This window comes from Fundulus heteroclitus, unplaced genomic scaffold (assembly GCF_011125445.2).
Source record: "Fundulus heteroclitus isolate FHET01 unplaced genomic scaffold, MU-UCD_Fhet_4.1 scaffold_94, whole genome shotgun sequence".
Taxonomy (NCBI): domain Eukaryota; kingdom Metazoa; phylum Chordata; class Actinopteri; order Cyprinodontiformes; family Fundulidae; genus Fundulus; species Fundulus heteroclitus.
The window spans coordinates 76,040-94,130 of record NW_023397406.1 but is presented as its reverse complement, the minus strand read 5'-3'; the positions used below and the strand labels follow the sequence as shown (position 1 = coordinate 94,130).

The window sequence follows — 18,091 nt, the reverse complement described above, 5'->3', positions numbered from 1 at the left end:
TTCAGACTTATTAGAGCTTGATGTGAAGAGGAAGATAAGAAATCCTCACAGTGTGACGTACTAATGTATCATGTTGTGGATAAAGGTTACTCTCGAATGCCATTAACTATAAAAAAGGTAAAAGCTTATCTTGAAGATGCAGCAGTGCTTTCAGACGTTTGACGTTGTGGATGAAAGTCTGTGTCGAGCTGATGTGTTGTGCAACATCACATTAAAGTTGCTACCAGTGCAAATGGGTTTTAATGCTAGAAGTGCTTCACAGAATCACTTCTGAAGAAGTATACTGGCTAAACAGCAGGAAGACAGAAAAATCAATCTAAGAAGCATGAATTAAAACTAATTATTCACCAGAATTGAGCTAAAAAATCAAAGAGGAACAAGTGCTTGCCAAAAATGAACTATACAGGTACATGTGACCCTTTTGTGGCTCTAGGATAATCATTGAAATCTTCATAGACAGTTGCTGTCTGAAGTCTGAAACCACGGACTTCACAAGAGAACAGGTTTCTTCTTACTTTAGATTTGCCTTCAGGAAGGAAAGTGTGGCTTAGATAGTTTGAGATCAGGGGATTGACCCGAGCAGTTGAGAAAATGCTCACTTTTTGCTTCAAAAACCCGAGCTCCCTGTCCCGCTTTGTTGTGTCTAGTTTTTTGGCAGGTACTTTGACCTGTTATCTTGTTTTTTTCTGCTGCATTTCTGACTGAATCTGACTCTTTGAATCTCAGAAGCACACATATTACCACTGGACTAACACAGTTTGTTTGAATATTTGAATGCAACCCCATAAACTTAAACTATATTGATTAGGTTCAGTTAACGGCATATATCACAAATTTACCACTTTCCTTCTCTGTTGTATTTGGGTGGATGACTCTCATGAATTGTATGCATTTCCATCGCCAAGTTGAGTAATATGTGGAGAAGAAATCAAGCAAGCCCAAAGCAGCCAGGAACAGAGCCAGACATTGACAGAGACTGGTAGCGCACAAATCATAGTGAGTACCCAAAGAGGAAGTAGTAAGGGCAAGTTTGAAAGTTGGAATGTGACTTCATAAGGTAAATACGTGTATTTCTTTGGCCCTTTGTTCACTGAAGAAAAGGACATCAGGAGAAATGTTGTCTGAAAGGAGTAGATGAGACACCTGACCATCCAGTCTCCTTCCCAGAGCTTTTTGCTGAGAAAACATTCAGTTTTCTTTTTAAAACAATTAGCAGTCGCGCTTTGCTGTTACATACATTGCGTCAGGGGTTCCCAAGCTTTTCAGCCTGTGACCCCCAAAATAACAGTGCCACACACTGGGGAACCCCTTTTGACAGGGGGAAATTATAACAATTAAGTCAGAATATTTTGAAAATAAACGTGTAAAAAATGTGCAGCCTTCCTCCTGCGTTAAAATGAGGAATGTTGAGCATCTCGTAAAGTTATGCTTCGGTACAGGTTTCACAAATAAAGAAATACAAAATCTTTTTAGCACATCAGCATGAAATCACTTCGTGGCCCCCAAGAGGGGTCTGGTGACCCCCCAGGGGGTCCTGACCCCACTTTGGGAACCCATACACTAGGGGCAGAAAAGCCTGTTTTGTGTCACAAAGGTGTGTTTTGAAATCAATGGAAATATGAATTATGATTTATTTAGATTCAAGATTTTCTGTTATGCGGCTCTAAAACACTCACTCTAGTATTGTGTCCTTGTATATGGTTCAGTATGTTACTACTGTGGGTGTGTATGAGATTGGCATGTTATTAAACAGTACTGAATCTCTTCTTTGGATTTACTGCTAAAGAAAAAAAAATCTAACAACCCAAACTCAGCTGTTGTCAACGTTACTGTCCCAGTAGTTGTTTTGTACCCAGCACATTCAGGCTACTGTCCTTTGTTCAGATGTGGTGCACATGTTGTCTGGGCCAATTTGCCTAAATTATGTGGGCTTTATAAGACATTTAACTGAATGAAGATAGGACAATCAAATAATGTCCGTTTGCAGTCGGATGTTGAACCGCCACGCGTTCCTCTTCTTTTGTCTTTGCGGGACACAGACAGTAATCTATCACAACCTGATCTGAGCTCCTATGTGCCCCCATGTTAATGATTTAGGATCTCTGTGGGACACTGAGGGGAGGACCTGGTGCACGTTAACCAAGGGTCAGCTGTGACTGTCGCGGAGCAGCAGCTGTTAAAGAAGAGGCTGGAAGGAGGCCATAGAAAGGAGGAATATGAGAGTATAAAGAGGGGAGTGGCAGGGGAGGTATTAGATTGATGAATGGCTGAGCAGACAGAGGAGATCTGGAGCACGGAAAGAAGGAGGATGAGGCAATGATGCGTTGTCGGACGAGACTCAATTTTAGAAAAGACGAGATGAAGGGGAAACATCCCACTTCATTCTCGTCATGATGGGTACATTTTTATTTCTCGCATAATTCAGCAGGGTTTCATGTAAGGCAAGTTAAAAAAAAAATTAATACAACTGATGAAATTCTGCTGGACAAGAGTTTAAAACGCAAGCATAAAGTTTTCTGACAAAGCAGAGAGTCGTGATAACATTGATAGTGTAACTGAAGCGCACGGGGGAGCGAAAACTCAATGACTGCTGCACAAAGTCAGATTGTGTCTCATTAAATGAGCTTTCCTATGGCGAAACAAGACAAGGAAATGATGTTCAAACAGAGGGAGCGATACTGAGGGGGGGAAATGAGAGCCGCAGATCATTGTCTGTCCCTCCTGCTGCCTCCATTTACCATCATTGATCGTGCAGCCTGGTTGAATTGATGCCTACCTGCTGTAGTCAGACGCTCAGTGTGTCTATTAAAGTGTACAAGAGATGGGAGCAGGGTGCCCGCATGTTTCAGGGAATGGCTGAATATTGCAATTCTCATATTTCTCTTCCTAATAAATGCCCTTACAGGTAGAGAAAAACGGGAGAAGCCCTGTAGCATAAGGACATGTTGCCACAGGAGGGTGAGCGACATTAGTGAAGCTTCTGCTGCTGTTTCTGTCAGAATCTGCAGACTCTGCTTAATTGTTCTTTTAACATCTGGCACTTTGGTGCAAAACCCTTGGGATATGAAACGTCATTTACTACAGCATCATCTGAATGTGTCTGAGAGAAAAATATATCTATATCTTTCTTTGTGGCAGAGGCAGCTGATTCCTGCAAAATCACTGCGGCAGAACTCCCACTACTGTAATATGAGGGTTTACAGCAACATTTACTGTTTCATTTTATGGCATCTGTGCTAGGTCCTTTTAATCTCCTCCTGATGTTTGTGAAAAGAAGAATAGTGATTACCTTGATTTTAGTGATACATTTGATGCAGTTTTTAATTCTGTAAAGGCAACCGAGCTGTGGCAAGAAAAAAAGCTATTCACAAGTCATGTAGGGTGACACATTTGGGCAAAATGAAACTTTATGGCCTACATGCAATACACAATAGTGAGTTGGAAAGCTAACATTACAAAATCAGTCTGAATACACCTGATCAATTGTGAAATACGGTGGTGGCAGCCTCAAGCTGTCGGGATGCTTTTCTTCAGTGGGGATGGGGAAGCTGGTCAGAAGATTTGCGGGGCTAAATACAGGCTGTCCTGCATAAAAACCAGTTAGAGGCTGCAAAGCCTTGATACTTAGACAGAGGTTCCCCTTCAAGCAGGACAACATCCTTAAACACACCAGAGCTAAAATTAAATGGTTTAAATTAAAGTGGCCTAGTCAAATGGCAGACCTAAATTCAACAACAAGAAATTGATGTTTCCGGACACTTTCCATCTAATCTTACTGAGCTTAAACTATTTTGGAAAGAGAATTTCAGTCACTATTTGTGCAAAACCGTTGGAGGCCAAAAACATGCTTGAAGATTGTGATAATAGGGGTGCTAAATACAAATGTACAAAAATTGAAAACTATCATTGGAATTTTCCTTCCGCTTGAAAATTATTCACCATGTATTTTTCTGTCACATGAAATTACTACAAAAGCTGTTGAGTTTGTGTTTGTAAATTGACAAAAGAGACATCAATCTTGTGTGTGATCAGGTTAACAGGAAGCTGTGTTTACATGAACATTTTTTATTTGACAGCGCCGGCCCCTTTAGAGCATGGTAATTAACACATTTCATGTCTTTGATCTTTACAAAAGCCTAGTTAAAACACCATATTGGCATCATTATCAGGGCTTTTATGCAGGACTCCTTGATTGCCAACGTTTGGATCGGTGTGTGAAAGAAGCAGCTGATTGTTTTGCCACCAAAAAAAGCCGGCGTGTCCTTCATCACCCCGCTTTTATTGCACCATCCAAACTGGCGTTGCTGCTGTCGCTCTCTCGTTCAGCCATCTGTACACAGTAATTGTACCATTTACCATTTTCAGCCCCACCCCCTCTCCGTCCCTTTGACTGCCATTACTTTTTCAACTCTGCCTCACCCATTTCCTTTCTTCTTCACTCCTGCTCTCCACTTCCAGCAGTCCATCCTTTCCACCCTCTCTCTCTCTCTCAGTGCCTCTCCATGCGAGTGATGCAGACAGTTGGGTGGCTTTGTGTTTGACACGTGTGTTGGAAGGGGGCGCACACCGACACCCCCCAACAAATACACATACACACACATCCAGTTTCTATTATCTATACGATGCTCAGCTGTGAGCCCCCTGGGCCTAATGCCCCGTGTGTGGGGTGAGGACAGGACCCCCATTGTCCCAAAGATTAACCACCACACACTCAAATACACACCCACATTCTTCCTTAGACCCCCATGGGGTCTCTTAAATGGGGATGTGCCTTCAGGCAGAAAATCATGGGGCAATTTCCAGCAGGGTCCAGCCGAGAACGTTGGGGGGGGTGAGGGGTTTGCTGCAGTCCTCGGTTTGAAGCCCTATGTATTGTTCGATCTTTTGTCTGTTATTTGGGATGACAGAAGTTAGTCTGAAGCCTTTTATTCTTCTGTGCCCTAATGAAAAACATCCAGGAAACTGGAAATGAGAATCTACATGGTGATATGAATTTGAAATTGGGTCTGAGGTGAAGAAATTGTAAAAAAAGAAGAAGAAAAAAAAGAAAATCAACAAAAGATCTGTTCAAACAGAATATCAACCACTATTTTTCTAAACTATATAGATTATCAAAACTGATGATTACTACTTTAAGCCAGATCATCCAAAAATTAAACAGAGCCTTAATCCAATAGATCCAGATAGCTATTGTTATTGTTTTGGTGTTTTTATGTGTTTTAATCGTTTTAAAATTTGACTATGTCCTCCCATTCTAAAAAGAGAATCTAAAGTACAGATGTGTCCCGATGGTGAACAATAAAATATCCTGACGGCGGCACAGTTCTTGTTTGAATCAAGGAACAGCATGGAATTGGTTTTATTGTGTAAATGTTACAGCAACAACAACGTTATGCAGCAGCAATGGTTATAAAATACTAACAGGAATGGTGCAGTTAAGCAAGCCACACATTTACAAATGCAAAACAACAAAGTTCTCCCAGAAACAGGAAGTGATCCATAGAATTGTGTTGTTGAGGATCTATATATAGACAGACTGGGGACTGGTGAGACTCGAGTTGGGTCATTATTTGAAAAGCTATCCTTTAGCTTTTCATCGTAACTTCTCTTAACTGCCTTGATCCCTTTGGTGAGCTTGTTCCTGACTTGCTCATACAGGGCCTAGTCACCACTGCTGTAAGCCTCTTCCTTATTCCTGCACAGCTTCCTCAAATGTGGAGAGAACCATGATTTGTTGTTGTTATATGTGTAAAACGTCTTGAACTGCACACACTTGTCCTCCCTAAAACTGATGCACGATATCCCAGGATCAGTTAAAGTATTCAGGTCAGTGTATGAGGTAACCTCTGCTTTTGACTCATCAGTCCACTTCCTAACAGTTCTGACCACAGGCTTAAAGGTTTTCAGTTTTGGCCTGTGCGTTGGAATGAGATGAAGCAAACAGCGATCAGAAAGTCCCAAAGCAACCCTGGTGACGACACGGCATGCATCTTCTAAAACTGAGTAACAATGGTCCAGTGTGTCAATGTCCTTGGTGGTGCTGTCTGTATTTTGGAAGATCATTGGAAAGTTTTACTCTGTTAAAATCCCCAAGAACAATGATGAGAGTCATGGTGTTTTTTCTCTCTACATCTGTTATCAGTTATATATTGATTTTAGCCGTTTCAGATTCCTTGGAACGTCATTGGAATTATTTGTTTCTACCTTTCCTGCCATTAGCAGTCATTAATGATATACTCTATTAGTAACAGGGAGAGAGAACATACACTACAACATACACTATTTATAGAGTTCACGTTTTAAACTGTCTATAGCGTCCTGTAATATTGGTTAGCATAGTTAGCGTTACTAAAACACCATTCTCCACGTGTATTTTCTAGATGCAGGGCAGCCTGCTTGTTTTAGATGTGTCTCTGCTCTGCCACACCTGAATCGAATGTTTGCATGACCTCCTCTATGGCCATCAAGGGCTGCAGAGGCCTGTTAATCACCCATTTATTTAAGACAGGTGTATGGAGGCAGAGAAACACCTAAAACATGCAGGACAGTGGGTCCTGAGTACCAGGGTTGAAGACCCCTGCTCTAGAGAGTGTAGATCTTCACCTCAAGCCTGGGCTTTCCAAAAGGCTCCCAACATTTCCACATCTGTCATGTTCCCTGGCAGACAGACGTTGAAGGTTCAACAGGATGAAGCAGAACAAATCTTTCTCTAACATGTTTAGCCTTCCTGTTATCTTCTGCAAGCCTTGGTCTAGCTTGCTCTGCCACAGCCTGAATGAAGCACAGACATGTCTCACGTCAGGAACAATGAGGCTTAATATTGTCCAACGTTGGATACTGGCTCATATCTCAGTGCATTTCCAATGTTTTTGTTTTATTTCAAATGTTAGATAACAAAAAAGTAGTCTGCACTAAACTTCTTTGCTTACTAGCTACTCTGTTTCTGCAAGATTAGCGGATGTGTTAGAATAAATGGTCCTAGGCATGGCCACATCAATAAAGACATCAACTTTTGTGCTTTTGCTTTTTGCAGATTAATACCGGAGAATAATCCGTCAGTGCCATTTTAGGATGCCCTGTCTGTAATTTTATATTTCAAGGAGACTTGCGTCTACTCTAAGACGACAACGAAAACAATGAACCGCCATACTCTGCCAAATGCTGACCTCATTTCTCTCGAGTCTATGAAAATGTGGTAGTTCAGCAACCGTGTTGACTTTGACATCACCCAGCTACTAAATGTGTCCTCCCGTTTAATTGCAAATGTGTGAGAACAGACGTCAGACAAACCATGAATTAGTGTCTCAAAGATGTCTTGTAGCATGTCATGTTTGGACGCCTGAGCTGGCATGATGCAATGATATGACAATTGTATTCTTGGCCTTGAGGTTTTGAGGGCAGCTTGGCTCTCCGGTTGGGACAGCAGTCCTGAGTGAAGGAGCGTCGGACAGGAAGTGAAGGAGTCGGGTTTGAGCTCTTGATGGTTTGCTTTAGTCTCTATTACCACTTCCTGCTCATGGCTATCAATGTTAATGCATTTTTGAATGCCATACAAAAAAAAAGCAATAAAAATAACGAGAAAGGGAAAAAAAGAGCTTAATTACACATTTGGAGATTTGGGTGAATTTGCAACACGTCAACATTTAAAGGGCAGAGCGCTCTGAGAGCATTAGAGGGGAACAAAACGGAGGAGGTCATCACCGTGGCGGCTCTGAAAGTTCTGTGCTAATTGCCGACATAAAACAGAGACAGGAGACATGTTGCAGAACAAATTTCCTGCGTGGGTATATGATGTAGGGCTTGCCCCGTGCATGGTATTTAAATATTTACTTGTTTACATCAATTCTGCGCACGCTCATGAACCTATTCCCCCCCCATTTCTTATCTCATAAGAATATTTATCCTGCTGAAATCCTTCAGAGCCCTCAAGATATCCCGTGATTTCTATCAGCACTCAGTGGAAGCAGCTCTGTTTGGTCCTGCAGGTTGGAAGCTAGATCAATAAGTGAACTGGACTTCGCGGGATTGGTGGAAGCACAGTTTGTACTGTGTGACTGTTTCACCTGCAAGCGGTTTTAACTTTGCAGCTGGTCCGTCTAAACCGATGTCACACCCTGGGCATGACTGACCCTCTGCACCTTGATGCCAGTATTGTGCACATGGTGGGCAAGCGCGAGGCATGCGGCGCGCGCAGGGGTTTAACCGTGTCTCTGACAGGGGCCCTCCAAAAAGAAAATTGTATATATTGGTATATGAGTTTTTGGGGTGATTTTGATTTATTTATTTTTTGTCATGGGGCCCATAATTCCTGGCGGCACCCCTGGTTGGTGTTGCAGACGGGGGAGGGTCGGGTTGGTGTGGCTGGTTGGCTCTGTGTGAGCTCTTTGTAAAACCGGAGGGGGAGTCAGAGAGGGGAGGGAGGTGAAGCGGGTGTTTCTCTCAGCTGCCGGCTGGTCTGGTTGCTGTTGGTAACTTTGCTTGATGAGATCAGAGGGGATCAGCTTTCAGGCATCCATGTCTCGTGCACTCTCTCTCTCTCTCTCTCTCTCTCTCTTGCTGTCGCTCGTTCTCTCTCTCTCTCTCTCTCTCGCTCTTTCTCGGAAAGACTGAAGTGGAACTGAAACTGGAGTTGGGCTGAAAGTGCGTTCAGAGCGGCTGGTTGTCCACCATGAGCGTCATGACTGCGCTGCCTTGGAAACCCTCAATGAAGTTGGAGCAGAAGTGAGCCTGGGGGAGGTGAGGGAGAAGTGATAGCCTCAGGACAGATAAGCTCCAGGGAGGGAGGGAGGAGGTGGACAGCTCTCTGAGAAAAGAGTCTCTCTCTTTCAGTTGTGCTCAGAGTTGCGAGCCGCTCGTCCGTTCCTCACTGTGTCTTCTCTGTTTGTGACCGCATCAAGGAGATATGCTGCTTTTTGGATGAAGGCGTTCGATTTCTTTCCTGGCCGCTGTTTAGACGTTCGTGGACTCAGACTGAGCAGAGGTGAGATTTGAAAAGTCACTGTAAGCAGTTTTATCCATTCTGCTGTCTGTAAAGGTGAGGGGAGAGACGTCACGACTGTTCAAGCTGTTTTGTGACCGTTTCCTCAATTACACACAATGCCTTAAGCTGAAAAACAGACATGTCATGACTTCTTTCTCGTGATGTTTACATTAGAGGAGATCAGCCTCTCTCTGTCGCTTCTGTTTACCTCCTGATGGTACGTTCAGTGTTTTCTCCTCTGGCTGTTGATACCTTTCTATGAGCTTCCCCTCACTCCATTTCACCTCACGTTGCTTATCGTCTAGCTGGCTTTAAAACCCCCGATGGTTCAAAGGTCTCAGCTGGCTACTGGGATACCCCTGATGTGTGTGTGTGCTTTTGTTTGGGGCAGAGCCATGTTTAGTGCTCTCGTATAAGCTACCCCTGGACTTCCTCTGCTCACATACAATAATAGGATGGATCCTAGCGTCTATTTTAAGTGCCTTGCTTTCGTTATTTGTCAGAGACACCTCCAATCGGAGCGCGTGCTCCGTGCCGTTTGCGGCAGCTTTTCTCACAGGATTGTGTTTAGTCTATGGATCGCGCTGGGAATGTGTGTTTGTTTGGTTCGTCTCAGGATAAAGCTCTCTTTTTTTTACTTCATCCTTTTGTTTTGTCAGCTGCTGACCTCTGTTTCTATCACTCTGTTATTCTCTTTCTCTTTTTACGTATATCCTCCATTGTTTGTTTTCATTCACTCTCTTTATTCACGGGGATGATGTGCAACGCTTAACCACCTACAGCGTGTGCCTGCTTTTTTATTGTAGTTATTTCCCTCACTTCTTTTAAATAACATCTCCTACAATCATTTAATTTTACACTTATTTGCACTTGAAGATTTCCTAGGAGGATGTTTTTTGTTCATGTGATCGGGCGTGTTTGACCGTGAAGCATTGTGTGATTTTTTTTATGCTTCTTGATCTTTTTTTGTTTGCTAAAAGCAATTCTGGTTTAGAAGATGTGGAAAGAAAAGTTACGATTTAGAAAACTTTTGCTTCCTAAAGAAATTGATTTGGGTTACTTCCCTATTTCAAGCTATTATCAAATTAATCTGAGGAAGGATCAATATCATAAACATCTTTGTTTAGGATGGTTAAAATAAGATTTACGAGGATTTGGCAAATAACACCCTGGCATAGCCGTCCTATGCATCAGTGGCATACGCAATTCGTTAACACTTAAGATAAGCTGCCTCAATTTTTTTTTGTGACATGAGCATTGTAACTTAGGGCATCTTAGATGTTGCACATATGCACCGCTGCAAAAATTAATTTACACAAGTGCTAATCAGATTGTACAGCAATGATCTAATAATAATGATACTTTATCTTGATACATGTCATGCAGATGCTCTGTCTGCTAAGAGGAAAATGTACTTATCTCAGTGTGCTAAGTGTTTAGAGTGGTTCAAACAGTTGGCGGTCTGACCTGTGTTCTGATGAATTAAGCTAGTTTTCTGACCACTTGGGGGCACTCATACGCAAAAGAGCATTAGACTTTCAACCTGAGGTGGTCCGGCGATCATAAAGCAAATACAGAGCAATTTAAAGGGGACGGTCCTGAAGCAGTGGAACTCTGAATTTTCCACAGTTCATTGCAATACACACAATCACACACTTAATAGACATGACAGGACTCCTCAGAGACAATCCAGGGTTTCTGGGTTCTGACCCGATCCCGTTTTCTAAATTTCACTATAGATGCAGCTAAAGATATGAATAACGCATTATAGCTAATGTTAGTGCTGCACAACTGATCGCAAATTTGTTGTCTCCTTGGGCTGGGTGATAAGTCAATTTAATCGATTAATTTGAATTTGCAGTTTGAGAAAATTTGATTTTTGAAAAATCTGTATTTTATGCCAATGCACTCCTCGGGCTTCCACAAAACTTTGCGCTATATCAGTCCTGAAAGAGGAAATGTTTTGGTAACAAACTATATTGTCAAAATACTCTAAGGAGGAGGCTTTTTCATCCTAAGAGGCACTTTAACTTGCTCATATACAAATTACTTCAAGTTAGTTTGAAGTTACACGAGTGAATTGAAGCCTGTTCTTAGATGTAAACTCTTCCTGGTGCAAAGTGGTGCAGTTGGCGACACTGTTGCTTTGTAACAAGGTCCTGGGTTCTGCACGGTGCATGTTCTCCCTGTGCATGTGTGGGTTCTCTCCGGGTACTCTGGCTTTCTCCCACAGTCCAGAATCATGACTGTTAGCTTAATTGTTCTCTCAAAATTGCCCTTAGCTAGGAGTGTGTGCGCCTGGTTATTTTTTTTTTTCCATGTTACGCTGACTGGTGATCTGTCCAGGCTGTACCCCGTCTGCACCAGAGTATGGTGTAAAGGTTTTCCAACTGACTGCTGATATTCCTAATCCTCTATAGTCGAAGGCAGACAATGCTTGAAAGCGCAAATAATTAAGTTTTACAACTTTTTTTTATCCTAGTTGGCTTCCCTGCTGCCTATAGAAACTTGTTTCTTTTCTGTAGATCTTCAGTGGTATCTTCTCAGTTGTTATCACTGAAGTGTTTTTGATAAGAAATATAAAAGATTTAATAGTTACTAGAATGATTGTTAGTTAATGCACCATTGATCAGCTAACTGACCTTGGCCATTTTATTAAATTCATGTTATTAAACTGTCAAAATGCACAGTAATGTCAATCACTGTGAAACTGTGGTGAATAAAATGCACTATACAGTGCTGAGGGTTTGGGTCCCCTCACGAGCTTCTTCTGTTTTTGCATTTCTTGTCACTTTTAAATATTTCAGATAACCAAGCCAATTTTAATTACCCCGTTTACACTACCCTTTTTTAACCGAGCCAAGACCAGTCCAAACTCGGTAACTGAGATAACTATCGAGTGTAAATGGAACGCAAACTGAACTGAACTGAGCCAGACACCAAAATGCAGCCTAGTTCCTGGTGTGAGCTCAACCTGTTTTTTTTCTGTCCCGGTTTTCTGATAACAAAGAGCGCATGTGCAGACCGCGTCATCTCCGTGTGGTCAGCTGACATTTCAGACATTCATAAAAATACTAGCTTCCCTACCGTTACACACGATTACCAGTGATGATTCTCCTTAGCAGTGTGATGAAGCTCAGCGTCTGTCGTTGTTTCCTGTGTCTGTAAATCCTTATTAGACATTCGTTTGTCTTATCCACGTCCCAAAAGCCGACTCTGTCCAACTATAACTTCCTGGATGTTACGGGCGCCGCCATTTTGATTTGCTTGGTCCCGCCTTCAATCCCAGAGAGCAGTAGTACCACAGATCGTCACTAGGAGGCGAGGAGGAACCAAGGAACCGAGATAGCGTGCTGTGTAAACGGTCGTCAGAACCAAGCTCGGCTTGATTAACTGATCCAAGCTCGGACCGAGCTCAGCATGGATCGGTTTAACAAGGGTAGTGTAAATGGGGCTTATGTCAGACAAACTGGCAAAATGTCAGAAAAAATTGCTCTTCAAATGACTGCCTTCAAGTTTTAGCAGTAGCCAAAAATAAGTAATTTACATTGTTGTGAAATAATTTTTCATTTTTCTTTGTAGATTTGTCTTATTTGTAAATGTCATGCCACAGCTTCTAAATTAGATGGAAATCTGGACTTTGTCTGTAATTTGCTGTTGTTTATCATTGTTCCATGTTTTCGCCATTTGTGAATATTGGCTCTCACTGTGGTGTGCTAGACTCCCAAATCCTTAGGGATTGGCTTTGTGACCCTTTCCAGACTGATGCTTCTGGTCCGAGGCAACCATCCAGTAAAAGAGTCTGCGATCCAGTACGGCTTTAGTGGCATTCTGCATCCAAAAGTTAAAACATTTCTGCGGTTGCGTTTTTTTTTCTTGTGTTGCTGCGATAGGTTTCATCACACTTGTCCAAGTGGTTCAGCACGACAGAAGACACAAGCGAGGCAGCAGGAGTGGATCGCATGCAGGCAGACTTTGACTCAGTTTAATTTCTTCAGGGGTTGTGAATCTGCCATCCTTACCCCTGAGAGCTTTATGGATGACATCTCTGAAGCCTTTTCTGTCTCACTCTGTGTGTGTGTGTGTGTGTGTGTGTGTGTGTGTGTGTGTGTGTGTGTGTGTGTGTGTGGCCAATTGTTTGGGTGAGATGAACAGGTTAAGCTCAGTTCTCTTTAAAGAGGTGCTTGATCACAGCAGCACTAATAGTCCTTCAGGGCACCATGGATTTTACCGTGTCTGAGCAGGAAAGTATGTGAACTCATGAGAAGAAAGCAGAGTTTTTGGTGTGTGTTCATAAATCCATTGCATGTCTTTTTACTACTCTCTAAATTTAATAACTTTAGCAAAATTTCTCTTTCACTTCCCCGATAAGCAGTGATTCAGTTCACTATTTAAGGGAAAGAGGCTGGGATTTTTCTTACGGAGGGTTTTTCTTTTACATTTCCAGAGAAAGGCAGATGAGCACATGAAGAAAATGTGGAACTGGAACATGATTCATTAGGGAGATGTCTGTTACAGGAGTTACTTTATAACAAATTCAGTCTATGGCGGCGAAGAGAAGGAATTATACTTCGGGAAAGCGTAAAAAAAAAGGTTATGCATGGGGAAAATTTCACTAAAGGCAGACGGAAAATGCATAATTGTATCACTGTCACTGTGAGTCAGCGTGAGTTCTGATTTGGAGCTACGTGTGAATTCGCTTGTGTCCTATGTTTTGCACATGGTGCTTTTACTGAATGCTGAGCTCGCATTGATTTTCTCCTGCAGGACGCTGGGGCATTCGGTGACAGGCTAAGATAAGTTGTACCAATTGATAGAGAGTAGTCTCCATGGATTTATTGATACGCAGGCCAGGGTACAGCAAAAATGAATAGGGGAGCCAGAAAGGAAAGTTTTTGAAAGGCATAAAAGTTTTTAGATAGAATCTGTTTCTAGTGATTCTTAAAATAAAAAGCCAAATAATCAAAAGGGAGACAAATTCCTAAAGTAATTGTTACTTTAGAATGTTATTCTTTCAATTAACTGCAAGATTTACAGTGCTATAAGAAAATATATGCCCCTTTACAGATTGTTTTCTGATTTTCTGTCTAATCAGATAAATATAACCTGAGTACATGCAAAAAGAAGTTCATAAAATATATGAAATATTAAGACAAAAAGGCTACCAGAGTTTTTGCCAGCTTTTCCAAAACTGTTTTATTCCAACCATTGGAACGTTTCTAACCTCATAAACAACACCACACCAAGGGTTGGTGGGGTAGGGCTTCTCTGCTACCACCTCTGGGTGGTCTTGCGCCGGGGCTTGATGCGGGCCCTGGGCGCCCAGGGGGACCGGGTCCATGGCTTGGCCTGCGCTGCTTTAACATGGGGAGTCCCGGTGCTCTACGTCTCTCAGCCTTGCCGAATTGGCCTGGCGGGCCGCTACTCCTGTGCAACACTGACAATCTACCTCTGAGTGTGGAGTATGGGCGCCGTGGGCTGATGCCTTTTGTCTGCCTTCCTGGGACTGCCGCGGCCTACCAGAGCCGGGTCCACCTGCTCTTGAAGACACCGTTATGCCAACTTTTACAGCTTTGCAACATCAATGCACTTATTTCTACACGTACACTTACACGTACCGACACACAAACGATCAAAAGAGTTGCAGGTCACAAAAATACAGGTTACTTTAATATCAACGGTGCCTGCATACATTGATGCTGGAATGAGTCTGGATTTACTAAAATCAATCACCTAATTAGGATGCTGTGTTGAGATTTCCTTTTTGTACAGAAAAACTGACCTGTCACATGTAGGCAGCCAGCTTCTCTATATGCTATGCCTGAAATAAGTCAACAGGACACTTAGAAAAAAAGAAAAAAGCCTCAAGGTGTGTTTCTGTGGTTAGTTGAAGATAATTTTTGGAGCGAGATGATATTTGTCTGCTCTTTAGCTGCTCAGAGGTCCCCTTATCCAGACTGGATGTCGGCAATGTTGAGAGGATGGTTTGTTTTATGCAGTGGTGCATCTGTTGCTATGAAGATACGCTGTATAATATATGTGTGTTTGTGTTTGTCAGTGTGCGTGGGGTTCTGTGTGAGCTCTGCTCTGTAGTGCTGTCGGTGGTGTCCAGATGCCGTCCCAGGAGTGGAAGATGGAAGAATGGACCACTTAGTTATTCATTAGTCATACACCATCCTGCAATTCAGCACTATAGTTCTGGTTTAGTTGACTCTGGATTTGTTTTAAGTGAGTCAGGGCTCCAAAGCTTACAGTAAAATTCTATCTTATTTAGATAAACAGGTTCTGTTCTTTTCCTTACACTTAACAATTATGCCTAATTTATGTTGGTTTATCAGAGAAAATACATGGAAATGCATGGTAGTGATGTGAAAGAAATTGAAAAACACAAGAAGAATCACCCTTTTTACAAAGCACCATTTAAGCATACTCTACTGGACGCACCAAACATGTTCTGTATTTTAAGGTGATTGTGTGAAGGGTCAATCCTTATAAATAACTACCATGGCAATATGTCAGTAGTATTTCTGCTGACATTTGCTCATCAGTAATCTGGATATTGCATTTTGCATTAATAGTCACCTGAGTAGGTTTAAATGAATAGTTTGGCCATGTTGCAGAAAGCTGCCATAATCCTTTTTCTCAAAATAAATAGAAATGGTTTAAGGTAATTATATATTTTCACCCAGATAACGTGGAGGAGAAGACACTACTAGACAGAAATAAGAAAGCTTCCTTTAAAATTATTTTCACTGTTCTTCTGTAAGCTTCACTGTAAAACTGTCAAGCCATCTCTGCTAAAGATGACTAATCAGCATTTGGTCTGGGGTGACAATCAGCTGCACGCAAAAACAATTTAACTGTAAAGTCTGATACGAGTGTTATCGACGGACTCATCTGAATTATTGGCAGGGAAATGAAAAAAGGAGTTTCCCAAGATGTCGAAATAATTATTGTACTCTTTAAGGGGGCAAATACAATAGCGGTTTCCTGTTGTTGCTCTCTGCAGGTGGCAGGGATATGGCTTCAGATAAGCTGACCCGAGCTGCACAGATGTTCATACCCAGTTCATGACTGAAACGAGAAACAGGAAGACTGAATCACTGTCGAGGTTTAAGGGCTCATTCTTTGTGTTGTTTAGGGTCCCTGGTTGGCCTGAATTGACCAGCCGAGACACAAATATGAGGTTTTACTAACAGGCTGTAAAAACTAGACTATAACAGTGGGTACTATGGAAAAGCTTCACGTAGGTTTATATTTTACCTCCATATTTTAAACTGATATTTGACCTTTTGAAGAAGTTTAGGTGAGAGGCTCCGCAGCAGTGTCATAGTCTTTGTGTTGCTGTGTTTGTGTGTAGTTTGTGTTCGTATTCTGTCTGCGCTTTCAGGAACTTACAGAACAAGTTTTAATAAAATTAAAAAAAAGCCTGTGAGTTAGACGGCCACTCAGAGTGTCTCCTCTTCCGATCTTACAGTGGTGCACATACAACGTCCTCGCAATCTCTCAGTCTGTTGAAGCTTGTTAGTACGGGTACAGCAGGAGAGGCCAGATGAAGCCAGCCCACACACCAGGTGCACACTACAGCCTCTCTGCCCTTTATATGCCTTCCCATCTCAGGCGTTGCCACTTTTTGATGAAGATTTTACTAAACTTGCCAACTTCTGACAGCTTTCTCCTAATCTCTAATCACTTCGCTTCTGTTTGTATTTTATTAATTCCTGTTAAATGGTGATTGATAGTAAACTAGACCTTAAGGGAACAAAGACTCCTACCATCTAATTACACGTTATTCTCTGTAGGGTGTCTAAGATGCAGCTGTGGCTATTTCAGATTTTAAAGATCAAACAGTCAATCAAACACCTCCTGTTTTTTGAAGTCATACGTGTACATGTGGGGGAGCGCTTGACCATTTCAGACCCATTTACACCAGGCTTTGGCTGGTTTATATGTAAATTATGTTTGTTCACTTTCAGGATTATGGCTCTAACGATGATCACTGGACTATTCAGTGTAGTCTTGAAAATTAGTACGATTTGCAACAATAATTTCTTTGTTAAGGTCCGTTTGCCTTTACAGATTGCCCCACTTTGTCCAATACTTAAAGGAGCAAGATAGATAGAAAGCACTAAAACAGTTTTGTGAAGAACTAAAGGTATCTTTTTAGATGGACTATGGTTAAACGTCATACATTATCCCTCTGTGTTGTCCTCCAATCTCTTATTTACAAAGCCGCACCGGCCGCGCAACCGCGTACGTGCATGTGAACAGCTGCCCACTCCCTGCCCATAAAATGCCACAGCCAGGTACAAAATGGCGGAGGGCATGCCCATTGGATCAAAACGTTCTCTTGGGAACAGTGTTATAAAGGTATGAGTTACTTACTTCTTCACTAGACATGTTCCTCTGACAGGTGGAACGTGTAAGCTTTTCTGATGTGTATTCATCCGTTGCAAATAGGCTCATAGGAGTCAGTGGGGGAGAAGGGGAAATGGGTACTGAGTGCTAGAGCAGAGATAGAGAGAGGCGTGGCTTGATACACATCTTGTTTTGGTCAACAGACAGTGCTCAAGCTCCACCTAGTGGTGAAAAATCGCTTATTGCTCCTTTAATGATAGCGAGGAATGTTTTATAGGTCACCAGTCAGTATTAAACCAGAAATTACTGATTTGCACATAGTAGCAGAAATGCATTCTCAGTACTGTCATCTGGTTTCTTGGTTCTCTATACATAATTTTCTTCATGTGTTTGATAGTTCTGTTCAATGTAATTTCAGCAATTTTACCCATAACTTAATAAGTGCACTAATTTGCTTTGATTTCTTTATATTTGGGGATTACTTGGGTTGTCGTAGATATCTGGTAATAATGTTGTCATTGGGCCCATTAAAAAAATGTACACTGAGCAAAACGTTGCCCTGTTCAGTACTTATTTTAGCTGCTGTAGCTCAGACGCAGGTATAGCAGCAGCAGGATAGAGGGTAGAATGAAGGAGCTAATCGAGAGAACTGGCAAGACAGTGGGAGGTCAGCAAAGTAAACAACAGATGGCATAAGCACGTTTCTGCTATTTGCAGCAGCAGATGATGCGCCGGCACCAACACCGGCCTCCT

At 42.1% G+C, this 18,091-nt stretch overlaps 1 protein-coding gene across 4 annotated transcripts in view; it reads left to right on the top strand.

Annotated features, from left to right (window-relative positions):
• The window catches only part of LOC105934219 (SPRY domain-containing SOCS box protein 4), a 93,769-nt gene that overhangs the window by 27,972 nt on the left and 47,706 nt on the right, over window positions 1-18,091 (top strand). Inside the window, exons 1-2 of one of the 4 annotated variants that reach the window (XM_012874104.3) lie at window positions 8,435-8,736; window positions 8,898-8,980. The exons of 2 other annotated variants lie outside the window; for them this stretch is intronic. The gene's annotated coding sequence lies outside the window, so the exon portion shown is untranslated. Of the gene's footprint in view, window positions 1-8,434; window positions 8,981-18,091 lie in introns of those variants that run through there. One more of the 4 variants, XM_012874107.3, reaches the window with a different exon arrangement.